This window comes from Balaenoptera ricei, chromosome 16, assembly GCF_028023285.1.
Source record: "Balaenoptera ricei isolate mBalRic1 chromosome 16, mBalRic1.hap2, whole genome shotgun sequence".
Lineage (NCBI taxonomy): Eukaryota > Metazoa > Chordata > Mammalia > Artiodactyla > Balaenopteridae > Balaenoptera > Balaenoptera ricei.
Genome location: NC_082654.1, coordinates 111772337 through 111785362, shown reverse-complemented (window position 1 = coordinate 111785362; position 13026 = coordinate 111772337). Strand labels below are relative to the sequence as shown.

The window sequence follows — 13026 nt, the reverse complement described above, 5'->3', positions numbered from 1 at the left end:
GGTGCCGGGTTTCTGAAAGCAGCCTCTTTTTACAGTGAGACGAAGGAGAGGAGGACAGCCCCATCTTTGGAAAGTTCAGGCCAAATTCTGGGCCCTCAGGGCCGTGCAAGTTCAGGGCAGAAGAAGTGCAGTCTTTAGATGCACTAACGAAGGATGTGGGAGCGCGACCAAGGCGAGAGGGACGGAAAGGCGCACCGCTCCGCGCGTCCGCAGCTCCTTGTTTTGGAGGCCCGCGCGGTCCCGCCTCATTCGCTGAGGTGGCCCCGGAGGCCGGGGAGGCGGGGCGGCCTCCTCAGCTGTACGTAGTTCCCATGTTTGCTCCGCCTTCGCTCCCGCCTTCTGGTTCGAGGCGGTCTCGCGGCCGCGCGGAACCACAACTCCCACAAGGCCCCGCATAGGGGGCGTGGCCACGGCGAATGGGCGTGGCTTGAACGGCTGGACGAGCTGTGATGCAAAGGGGGTTTTGGTGCTCAGCGTCTCTGCTTCCCCGCCGGGCTTCCTAGAGCTCGGGAGCTTTCTCATCCATGGATTGAGATCTGATCCTCTGACCCCTGGAGTCACTCACCGTCAGGGAGCGTCGCTTCGGACTGGCGCTCGACTGGCAGCGTGTGCCTAAGTGTAGGTTGGGGAGGCGCAGGGTGGGACCGGGTTGCACTGAAGCTGCTGGTGGTCCTGGACTTCCTGGGGGAGCCTGTCTGAAGCCCAGGAAATTACAGGTGCTGGTAGGGGAATCCCGGGGGGAAAACCGGGGCCCAAACCAGCACTACGGGCCGGAAGCCAGCAATAACTCTGGGGAAAAGCCCAACCTCTAAGATGCTTGAATTTTGGCTGTGAAGAAGAGCAGGAAAGATGACAGCCAAATCAATGGGATATCTGTGGACCGGTGCTGAAAATTTTAGATCTGTCCTCCAGATTTTTCTACCTGTCATTCATAGCTTTTATCTTTTTATCCCTTGTGTTGCGTTCTGAGAGAATTCTTTGCCTTGGTATTCCAGCTCTCTGGTTTGGTTTTCAGCAGTGACCATTCTGCTATTCAGCCCATCTCTTGAAAGGTTTTATTTCAATAAATGTTTGTATTTCCAAGATCTCTGGTTAACTCTTTTCGTAACTGCCTGCTCTCATTTCATGATGTGATATTCTTGCTTATCCCTATGATTATTTTAATTATGCTGGTTTTAATGTCCTGATCACTTTAAAAGAAGTTTCCTCAGGTGCAAATTCTCTCTTAAAAAAAAAAAAAAGAGAGAGAAAGCATATGTTAAAGTTGTTCTTCTTTTATGTTTTGATTTTCCTGAAATGTTTGTGATTGTTGGTCACTCATTTTTTTTTGTACCTGAGGTTTCCTGATTTTTACCCCTTTGCAGAGGGAAGAGAGATAAGGAGAGGGCAATGTAGGGTTTAATTTTTTTTTTTTTTTTTTTTTTAATGAAAGTGGGAAGAGGCAAGGTTTGTAGCCTAGTGGCTATCTGGGGTACCCCATCCTTCCTGAACCTGGTAATTATCGGGATTTTGCGTGTTTCTCTTGCTGAAGCTCCCATACTCTCTGCTCCCAGCTGGAAGCAGAGATCCCATCTTCTGCTCCCTGAAAGCTTATATTTTGGTGAAGCTTCTTGTTCTGGTATCTCAGCCAGTTACCTTTCCATTTCCCTTGGCTCCCTCTCTCCAGGTTTTCAACCCCCTTTCCTTATGTACCAGTGAGGATGGTAGGAAAGAGTGACCCAAGGAGCCCTCCCCAAATTTTTTTAGTATCTTTTTTTTTTTTTTTAGTATCTTTTTTCAGTACTTAGAAGGGAACCAAGCATCCTCAGTAGGACTCTCAAAGATGAATGAAAAACAATGCCAGTAATAACTCTGCTAAAGAAATGATGACATCAATTCTTTGTATTGCATATAAATATTTTTTGAATTAATGTTATGTTAAGCATAAGAATTTCCTGCAGGTAATCATTTGAAAATTGATGTCTGTACACTTTTATATCTTATTAGAGCAAGATGCTCTACTAAGCATCAGAGTCATGCTGATCATGCATATTCTGTATAAGAACTCTTGGAGTTCTGTTAAGATAACACCATCCATTTAAAAAAAAAAAGGTAAAACTGGAACACTGATGAAATGTTAACTCCTATTTGTGCCCTGAAGCTCTGTTATTAGTGGGCATAATTTAAAATTTGATTATTTACCCTTTAAATTAAGAAATTTGAGTGTCTATTGTTTTCAGCACATAAGCACTTCACTGATAGAGGTGTGATTTTCAGCATTCTTTAAGCAGGTAGCAGAAGACACACAAAAAAATACAGATATTGTTTAATCTTGGTAAAAAAAAAAAGTTAAATGACTATGGCATGTAAAACCTTTAGAGTACCTGGGATGGCATACTGCATCCCCATTTTGAATTACAGCAAATTCAGGTTGAACAAATGTTTTCGCTTCCAGAAATAACATCTTCATCATCCTCACTCTGGACACCTCTGCATCTGCTCTCACAACAGTAGGCAGGTACCTAAGTTACCAAGCTCCACTAGACTCTGCCCAATAGAGTGTAGAATCAGACTTCATGCATTTCAAAATTTAATCCTTTTGTGCTTTCCATTTCCCCCTTCTCTTTCAACAGGTAAAAAAAACCTTGCTCAGCAAAACTTTTATTTTTGACCAGTTCATGAGAGAGACAATAAAAATACTGAAACCAATTAATTAGCTATTATTAGTTATTAATTAATAATAATTATAATTAGCTAATACTAATAGCTAGTTATACATAATTTCAAATGTTGGTGGAGACATTGACCATGAAACTTTTTTTTTCACAGCTAGTTACTAATAACTAGTTATACATAATTTCAAATGTTGGTGAAGACATTGACCATGAAACTTTTTTTTTCACAGCTAGTTATTAATAGCTAGTTATACATAATTTCAAATGTTGGTGGAGACATTGACCATGAAACTTTTTTTTCACAGCCTGGTAGTAGAGTGAGAGCACAAACAGCTCAGCTATGACGAATTCACACACACACACACACACACACACACACACACACTACAAATGAGATTAATGGCTGAATTATGTTGGTGGTTTCTTCATACCCAACCCCACCCTTGCTTGGGTACAAGAACTTCAAGCACCTCCATAAATATCAAGTAATTTTAAACCCTGTGTTCCTTAGGGCCCCTCTCATCTTGTAACCTATGATGTTAGACTTCCAAATACTGTTTTAGGAAAGTCTGAGTTTAGGATTTCATCCTAGCAATTTATTAGCACACTTCCTAGATTGGGGAAGAAAGAAAGCACAAATGGTGACAAGAATGCCTCATCCATGGACAGATCACATTCTACTGTACAGAGGTTGGTAATATAACCCACCATGCACTCCCGCACCCCCAAGCTTCCTCGTCTCTCTAGCTCACAGATATCAAGCAGAAACCCTGATTTTAAATTTTGTTGCATTTTTATTTTCCAGATAATATATCCACATTGACATAAGTCTCAAAAAAGGTAAGATTCCCCTAACATTTCTGCAAACAAATCAAACTCTGTTTGGGGTAATTGGTGTTTCCTTTCTATATTCCACATGCATGTTATATGATTTATGTAGTTTTAATTATGGTTGAATTTGAAAACTACCCACTAACTTATGCTCTCTTTATTTTTTAAAAAGCTTTGTTGTCAATCTAAGAGTACAAAATCAAAGTACATTGCTTTGCATGTGAATGTTCTCTTGAAATTATATTACTATTTAAACTAATTACAAGGAATTTGTTCATTAATAGAAAATTAATGAACAATGGGAGAAGAGAAAATGCCATCAAATTTCCCATGCAGATGGAATTTCTTTGAGGTTAGATTATTCTCATGTGAAAGAAAGTAGGACATGAAATAAATTCACTGGAGAGAGGGGAGAGAATAAATGACCAACTTAGGATAAGTTCAAACTTAAATTGGAAAATCAAAAGCCCTTTCTAAATGCCTCTCTTATAAATAATTCTATTCAAATAGCAAAGCCAACAGAGTACAAAATTATTTGTTTCCAAATATATACCCTTGAACTTTTGTTATCTTGTAGAAAATTACCCATTTGCCTCTATTGGTTGGTTGGAATTTTGAGAGGAAGCTAGTGTATAGAATAGGAGGGTTTTTAGCATTGAGTGAAGGCAAGGAAATGGGTGTCTTAACACTGCCTGCACAGTGTAGCAGCAGCTTTTTGAGGTCACAGTCTGATTTTGGATGGCCATCCTTTGCCTCAGGGAGGGAGTGACTGTTTAGCATGAATGTGTATCTTTGAAGGGAGGACTATCCAAGCCTCTGGGGGTGTGCCTGTCTCATGCACTGGTCTGGTGACTTACTGCTTTGGATATTTGCATGATAAACTCTAGTTAAAACCCACCTCCAGCTACTTACAAATTATTACAGGCCCTGGACCTTCAGAGGCCTCTGCGACCAGGCACCCTGTTAAAAACATAGAACAGGGTGCTATGTAGCATACACGGTGTGAAAAGTTGACATCAGTATTCACTCAGTGGTTTCAGTAAGTTGTCCACTAGATTGTAGAGGTGAGAAACATCTGGAAGGTTCCCAGGAGGTGGTGGATTTTGGGGGGAAAGAAGATGAGGGTGGGATTACCAGATTTAAGAGGTAACAAATAAAGCATGAGAGGTAGGCCTGGAATCATGAACTTTTGCTGTTGTCTTGGCAGGAGTCGAGGTACTGGGTTGGCCCAAAAGTTTTTTTGGGTTCCCGTAACATCTTATACTGAGGCTGCGTTGAAGTGGGTCAGCCACAGGGAGGTGGTGGTGATTCCACAGGGGAATCATCATTTGGGTTTGGGTATCAAGAAACAACCAAAGTAATTTAGCCAGAGAATCCCACTTGTAGCGTGTGTCTGCGTGTTAACTCTTCATAGCTGAGGATACTGAGCTGGACGGTTACTGATATCCTATCCAATTCCACCATTCCTCATGTCTGGACATCTTTGTTCTGCTTCTAACCAGATGTGAGACCTCGGGCAATTCCTCAACCTCTAATTCTATCCCCATGTGGTGGCGTCATGTGTCCCAAGCCCCAGAGTTTGTTTTCTCCATAACCAGACACAGGTCCTTCAGTTCCCAGTCTCTTAACTGGGCTGACCATTACAGTGGAGAAGATGCATGACAACCCTGGATGAGAAGTGATGGTTCACTTCCCCTTGAGGAGAGTGGGGAAGCGCTAAGAGAGGGCGGATCGCAAGGGGAAATCCTGCCAGCGCCTGGGGGCACAGGGAAGAGGGGAAGAGTGTGCTGACGTCAGACTTCCGGAGGGGGTAGAAGGTGCTGTCACTGGTTGCACTGTAGTCACAGAACCGGGTTGGGGGCAGAGCGAGGAGGAGTGTGGTAACGGAGCATCAGCAGACGCAGAGAATGACCTGGCTGAGTAATTAGACGGGAAAGGTCTTGTTATCGGTTTTGATTTTGTGAATGTGTGTGTGTGTGTGTGTGTGTGTGTGTGTGTGTGAGAGAGAGAGAGAGAAAATGTGTTACATTTTAAACGAGGGAGATAAGTGATGTTTACTTTTGTTTCTAGTGAGATCTTTTCTGTGATAATAAGAAACTCATATGATTGTAAATGGAGTACTGGTGCTGGACTCCAGGTGCAGGTTCAGAGAGTCGAAGAGGGAGATCTGGGGAGCCGTCCTCTTTTTTTTTTTTTTTAATTTAATTTTTTTTAAATTGAAGTATAGTTGATTTACAATGTTGTGTTAGTTTCAGGTGTACAGCAAAGTGATTCAGTTACATATATATGTGTGTGTATGTATATATATATATATATATATATACACACATATATATGTGTTCTTTTTCAGATTCTTTTCCCTTATAGGTTTTACAAAATATTGAGTAGAGTTCCCTGTGCTATACAGTAGGTCCTTGTTATTTACCTATTTTACATACAGTAGTGTGTATACGGGGAGCCATCCTCTTAATAAGAGAAGTAAACACTAGTCACAGTAACTTCAGAGGTCCTACAATACAGCATGGCTGATGTCATCTGGACCCCGTTAAACGTGTTTTAATCTAAGAGTATGATTCTTCATTGTGTTAAGTACAACAGGCCTTCTGCAGAGCAGTGAGGGAGCTGGGGGCAGCTGTGCCATGGGGGCCTTTGTGGAAAGTACTTGGTAGTACGAATAGCAGTAGTTATCAGTTTTGGAGAGCTTACTCTCCTCTGTTCTAGGCACTGTGCTATCATGTAGGTTTATAAGGGTGAGATAAAAGTAGAAATAAAAATAGATGTGGGCTCTGTTCCCATGAAGCTGAAGCCCATCTGTTCCCTTTTACTGTCCATTCCCTTCCTGTCTTCTCTGGGCACCATGCAGCCCTCCCAAGCACCTACAGGGTTGAAGTGCCTGATTCTGTAAAAGGACTGCAGTGTCCTGAGCGTGCTCACCGGGCTGGCTCTGCCTTGAATGGTGGAAGAAGACACAGGGCATTTCCTCCTTCTGTTTGCCAGTGATTTTATCATCTGGTGGTGGTTTCTGGTTCCTGAAAGTTGGTGACATTATCTGGCGTGACCAAGTTGTTAAGTATGAGATAAGAGTGGAGGAAGATAGACTGATGTTGTGGAAGAAGAGCGGTCCCTGAGGGGTCCCCTCCCACGCGCACGCACGGGGGACAAGCAGATTCCAAGAACATGATCAGTGACCTGAGCATGGCAGGCGTGCCGCGTGGAGTGGATGGGAGATAAAAGGCAATGTCAACAACCCAGTTCTGTGAACTGATTTTCTGAATGCTATTATGCCTTGTACAGAAGAAGACAGTTTGTGGAACAGAGGGGCAGCCTTACAGAGCAAGTTTTACCAGTCATTGAATTTATTGCATTTTTCCATCCTGGACACAACGCTCATTAGTCCAGTCAATCTGTTGGTTATAAAAATGAGCTTTCCTCTAACTGACATTTGTCACTTTGTAACCTCTTTGAGCAATATGATCATTCTAACTTTATCCCCAAATACCTAATCCTGTCTTGTAAAGAAAACTTGAGAGTTTTATAGCTCCATAAACATTTAAGAAAAACAATGGACTCATTCTAGTTACTTTTTAATCCTGTTGACACGCCAATGAAAGGAATCAGTAAATATCAGCAATCTTATCACCAAGCACAAATTACAATTTATACCTAAGTCAAGATGTCATCAGTAAATAAATCTTCTGCCTCCTCCAAAGCCTTTTACCCACCTTCTAATATCTCTATTATGCCATAAAAATAAAAACGGTCACCAGTGTCCAACTGTCATTAATCACAATTCAGCTTACTCCAGAAGTACAAATAAACTGTTCATTACATTTTTATCCCATTACTTTGACACTGATACAGAATTGCTCATTACCTTATTCCTAAATCAGGAACTACAAAATTTTAATAGAACAACAGTTTCCTTGATGGTATCATGGAAATGTAAATGCCCAGTGCAATTTTCTTAACTTGTACAATTACTCACACATTACAGTAAATGGGTCAAGGCCATTGTCAAGCCTCCATCAAGGAGAGTCATTAACTAGAGGAATTTCCCCTTGTTCTTCAGGATGACAGCCTCTGAGCTGACAGGTTCCATTAGTTGGCCACACACATTTGACAACCTTGTAGACTTTTTGATAGCTGAACAGCATATCTGTGTTTAAGGCATTGTGATCCTTTTTCTTAATATAAGAATGCCAGTTTTTTCACCTTTCACACTACTGCCCTCATTAGGAAAGTTCCTGCCTCAGAAGGTTGAACCAGTCCTCCAAGGGGATTACCTGAAATACCTCCAAGATAAAAGTGAAATTCTAAACAACATCCATACTAACTTTATTAATATTGATAAGGAAAGGATTTTCCCCTTGATACCGTAATACGTATATATGTACATATATGGAAAGATAACTAAAAAAAAGAGCAGTCTGATAAATGGAAGAAAGAATAAACATAAAAATTCAGAGGAGTGAGACCACTGGTATATGGGCTCCATGAGACCAAGATTTTTGCCTGTTTTATTTACTGCTGTGTCACCAGCACCCAGAACAGCGCATGGCACTGTATCCACTCAAACTTAGGTTGTTTTGAATAAATCACTTTGGCCTTTGATAGTGAGGTAGTTAGTTCACAGTCCTCAGGCAAGGGGTGGGATCTGTGTTGGGATTTCAAGAATGGGAGCAGCCAAATAACAAAATAGAAATGCTAAGCTGTGCAAGGATACACTTTGCTGGATTGGGGTAGGTCGGAATGCATTTCAAACGTGATTCATGTATGACTGTGGTCTGTACACATGTTGATCATTTTCCTTTGAAAATGTGAAGCACGCGGATGTCGTCCACAATGAATTGTTTTGTCCATATACAGAATCACAAAACAAGTCATCCTGACTGGTCTCTGCCCACACACCCCAGGAGTATAAATAGACTTCTCCCCATGGTCTTTCTGATGTCAAGACTAACAAGTTGACCTCTCCTCTGTTCAGTCCTGCTCCCATCAGTCGTACATTACGCCCAGTGTTTGCAGTCTTGGAGTTGCCGTACCGTCTGCCTTTTGGTCATACGACGTCTTTGAAAGCCAGTGTGTATTTTACATTTACAGCATGTCTCAGTGTGAACTAGCCACATTGCAAGGGGTCAATAGCCACGTGGGGCTACTGGCTGTAGTATTTGTACAGTGCGGGTCTAGAAAGACCACACATTTTTCTACTCAAAAAAAATGTTATGAGTTACTACATTACATCTTTTTTTTTTTTAATTTTTTATTTATTATTTATTTATTATTTTTATTTTTGTCTGTGTTGGGTCTTCGTTTCTGTGTGAGGGCTTTCTCCAGTTGCGGCGAGTGGGGGCCACTCTTCATCGCGGTGCGCGGGCCTCTCACTATCGCGGCCTCTCTTGTTGTGGAGCAGAGGCTCCAGACGCTCAGGCTCAGTAGTTGTGGCTCACGGGCCCAGTTGCTCCGTGGCATGTGGGATCTTCCCAGACCAGGGCTCGAACCCGTGTCCCCTGCATTGGCAGGCGGATTCTTAACCACTGCGCCACCAGGGAAGCCCCACTACATTACATCTTATTTCAATAATTAAGTCAAGTGATGGTAGCAACTCAATCATGGAATCAAATCTGATGAGGTAAATTCTTGCACTGCCCCTGTGCTTACATTTGCTGTTCTTCTTATTGTTGTTGTTGTTTTAACGCTTCTCACTCACTGTGTGTTTGATCAAAGAATTAGGGAAATGTGTGACTGCAAAAAATAGGATGGGCCACGACGAAGACTGTCTGCTTGACCAAAGTTGAGTCAAACTCCTCCGAGTCCTCTTTCTGACGAGGCCCTGATCTTGGGCTCTGTTCTTTAGTCCAGTGGCTCTGCCCATTCAGTCCAGTTTTAGCAAGAATCCTATTGAGTCGATTTGTCAGAAAATCCCCTACCCTTGATATCTGATCAAATTCCTTATCTCCCACCCTTGGTATTTTATCCCCCTGGCCTGCCTTCAGCAATAATCCTGTCCATTTGATTTAGCCAGAATGCCCCCACCCTTCCCCTGATATTTCAGCCTGCTCTTTGGCTCTAAATCTCCACTTGTCCTTGTTGTATTTGGAGTTGAGTCAGATCTCTCTCCTGTACTACAAAACCCCATTGTAGCAGCGCCCCTCCCCCCAAGAATGAAGTCTTCTTTACCGTCTTTACCAAGTGTCATGAGTGATTTTTCCTTAACAGTCAAAAAGGTGCTAATAGGGAACCATGACAAAAAAATATAACCTCCTATAATGGACATGTGTTGGGTTTGCCTGATCAGTATCCTTCCCTCTTCCTCTGAGATACTACCCTCCTCAATTCCAGACGGTCTTAGCAGAACTGCCAGCTGAGTTTTTCTTGCTCAGGGGTGGGCAAGTGAGCCAGACTAGGCCAAAATGAAAATTCTGTTGGGAAATCGAACCTTGAGGATTCAAACCAAGGATGAAAATGGATTGATGCTGCTGTATTCTGATGGCCCATTCATTCTTGCTTTCTTGGTTTTGGGGTCCACCATAGTTCCGCCTTTCTGAAGATAAGGACCACTTGGGGGAGATCACTGTTCGCAGAGTCCCTCTGCAATGGCCCACGTGGGCCAAGGTTGGGGAGCATAATAGATCTCTGGAAGTTTTTAAAAGATGCCTTTTTCCATTTTGCATGTGGCCATTCAAGACAAAAGGTCTGGGTAGAGTAGAGGATGATTAGAAAAGGTGAAGTTATAGCTACTCACTGATTTTGTGGTTGATGGAGAAATGGAAACACCCAGGTACAGGGCTGGGGGGCAGGGGTGGGGGTGAGGTATGGGGAAGGGAGAGGCATTAATAATCTTTGTCTTTCAGAACAGCCCCTGAGACCTTCCTCACAAATGAAAATGCCCCGGTGAGGTTCTCCTAAATTCTGGCAAGTCCCTTAAATTAAACTGACTGCTGAGTCTGCCATCCCCATGGCCAGATGATAGCTCTGACCATGATCTGATTGCCATCCTCTTAACCTGACAGAGGAGGCCACCGGAAACAGCAGGGAATGCCCCCAACTCCTGCACCTCCCACACAAACCAGCTGTCAACACCTATGAACATCTTCCCCACCCCCATTCCTGTAGACATTGCTCAGTCATTCCACGAGGGGCACAAATGCTGCTAGTTGGTGGCGTGGACAAAATGAGCAAACTGGGCTTGCAGCAAAGCAAGGACTAGACTCATAATCCAAGCTGAACTAAGAACTCTAGGGCTTACCAGCCTGCCAGGAAATCACTTGGGAGGCACTCAACCTGTGCCCTTCCACTGATTTGGGTCACACTAGGGGGTTTCCAACAATTGTCAACAACATTTTCTTTCTGTTGGATCCATGTGACCTTCTGGGGCCACACTTCTTGTGTAGAAGCCAAGCATTAATTTACCTCCTTTCCCAAACCACATGGACTTGTACTTTAGAGGGGTGGGCCTAAGAGACCCTCAAGAGTTTAAGGAAACACCACCAGGAGGTCATGTAGCCCTAAGATGACTGCAGACATCTCCCCCAAATGAGGCTATTCTTGGTTACTCAGGGGAACCTTCCAGAGGGATAACTGCCTCATTATTTATACTCACGTTGCAGACAGTCTTCCCTACAATGGGAGTCATCCAGTTAGAAAAGGTGCTACCAAATTTGTCCTGACCTTAAAGAACTGATCAGCAGTTTGACCCGAGGAGGTCGTCAGGTCAGCCTCGACTCGTGGGCCAGGCTTCTAATGGGTGTCAGAATTGTGGGCCAAGGCAGAGACTGTGCAATCATTATTACATACTGCTGCACCCATGGGAATGCCTTGCACCACGTGGAAAGGTCAGTAGAGACCCTTAATGACAACGATGGTTTCTGAGATTTGTTCATCTGGTTGAGTCCAGGACCCTGGGGGGCGTGATTGAGGTCAGTATTATGGGTTGGTCTCATCCCACTGCTTGGGTTCTGTCGATCATAGCTATAAATGCTATATGAGACGAAGTGAATGGATTTGGTCCCAGCCTCTACTGGTCAGAGTCACCAAAGTGTCTCACTTACGAAAAGATTCCCCAGAAGCCAAGAGAGTATAGAAATAAGGAGTGGATATTGTTGGGAGACAATTTTCTGTGGATCTCTTCATTGCTGCACATCATGTGAGCAGAGGCACTGAAAGCCCTTGTTCCAGACTGTCTGTTCAAAGGTATTTATGTAGTGAACATCCTTGAAATATAGGAGTGCCTCTTTCCAAAGCAGAGGGGAGGTTTGCTTACTGTCCAGTATAATAAAGATAATGTCTCCATTTAGGGAAAGGTCAGCCAGGCTTATCGTCCATTATAAAAGAGTTGGGGTCCCTATGCTCAGGGCTCCTCAAATGTGATGCAAACCTACTGTGTGCCCAGCATCCACCTGGGCTGCTCCATGTAACCCCCGTGGCACCTGAGGAATGAGGGGAACCGACAGACGTGAACATGAATCTCACGCCACTTGCTGTGCCATGAGTAATAAAGTCCTCTGTTGTTTTGACCTAAATATGCTGTGTTTTCTGACAACAACCATGAAACTGGCAGGCTAGCTTCTTAGTTTGCAGGTAGGGTAAAATTTCAGACCCTTACAGTTCTTGATAAAAAGTCAAGTAGGCAGTTGAATGTACAAGCATGGAGTTCACAGGAATAGTGTGAAAGGTGTAGGTCCTAGAACATCTCTAATTTGTGGATGAAGAGCCTGACCTTAGAGATGAATGGATTTATCCCTCATTGTGGCAAGGTGACAGCAGAGCTGAAACTAAAGCCACGTCTGTGTGCTTATTGCTTAAGCCTGGCTGTGAATTCAAGCTGCCTCCGATCTTGGTTCTTTTGCTACTTCTTGTTCTCTGACCCTGTTTCATAATTTAGGAAATGGTGGGAGCAGTAATAACCGTACCTGCCTTAAAAGGTTATCCTTTTTTGTCCTCTTCTTTGGCCGCACAGCATATGGGATCTTAGTTCCCCGACCAGGGATGGAACCTGCACCCCCTGCATTGGGAGCATGGAGTCTTAACCACTGGACCGCCAGGGAAGTCCCTAAAGGGTTATTCTAGTTCTGAATGTTTCAATCCTTGTCAGACATTTACCACAGTGTTTAGCACACACACAGAAAATGCTTGGCCCTCAAAAAAACTGTTTTCTAATACTAAGACTACTTATCAGTGCACTTTTTACCCACTACCAATTGGCTCTTTTGCCAACAACTGATTAAAGCAGAATTGTCATGTGAGAGACTTCTAAGCCAAACAGTGAACGCTGTGAGAACGTGGCACCTGGGAGGTTTTGTCTTGGCTGTGCACCCATGATTAGAAGGTGGCAGAACAGGCTTCAGAGACGCAGTTCAGCCCTTCAGGACCCAGTCAGTCAGGAACTTTCTCAGCGTGTTAAAGCCTCAAATTCCAAAGACCACCAGGAACAAGCCTGTTGTCTGTTAAAATCAGATTTATTGACTCAATACCGTGAGAGAAGATATTTCGCAGGAACCAAAGGCTGCTGACCAAGAGGGTGGAGGAAAGCATCTTTCGGAAG

General features: G+C 43.4%; 1 long non-coding RNA gene across 4 annotated transcripts in view; it reads left to right on the top strand.

Annotated features, from left to right (window-relative positions):
* The first annotated feature begins 440 nt into the window (after nt 1-440).
* The window catches only part of LOC132350403 (uncharacterized), a 46080-nt gene continuing 33494 nt past the window's right edge, over nt 441-13026 (top strand). For all 4 annotated transcript variants that reach the window (XR_009497928.1, XR_009497929.1, XR_009497931.1 and 1 more), the window contains exons 1-2: nt 441-618; nt 3460-3494. This is a non-coding gene — a long non-coding RNA (uncharacterized LOC132350403). The remainder of the gene's footprint in view (nt 619-3459; nt 3495-13026) is intronic.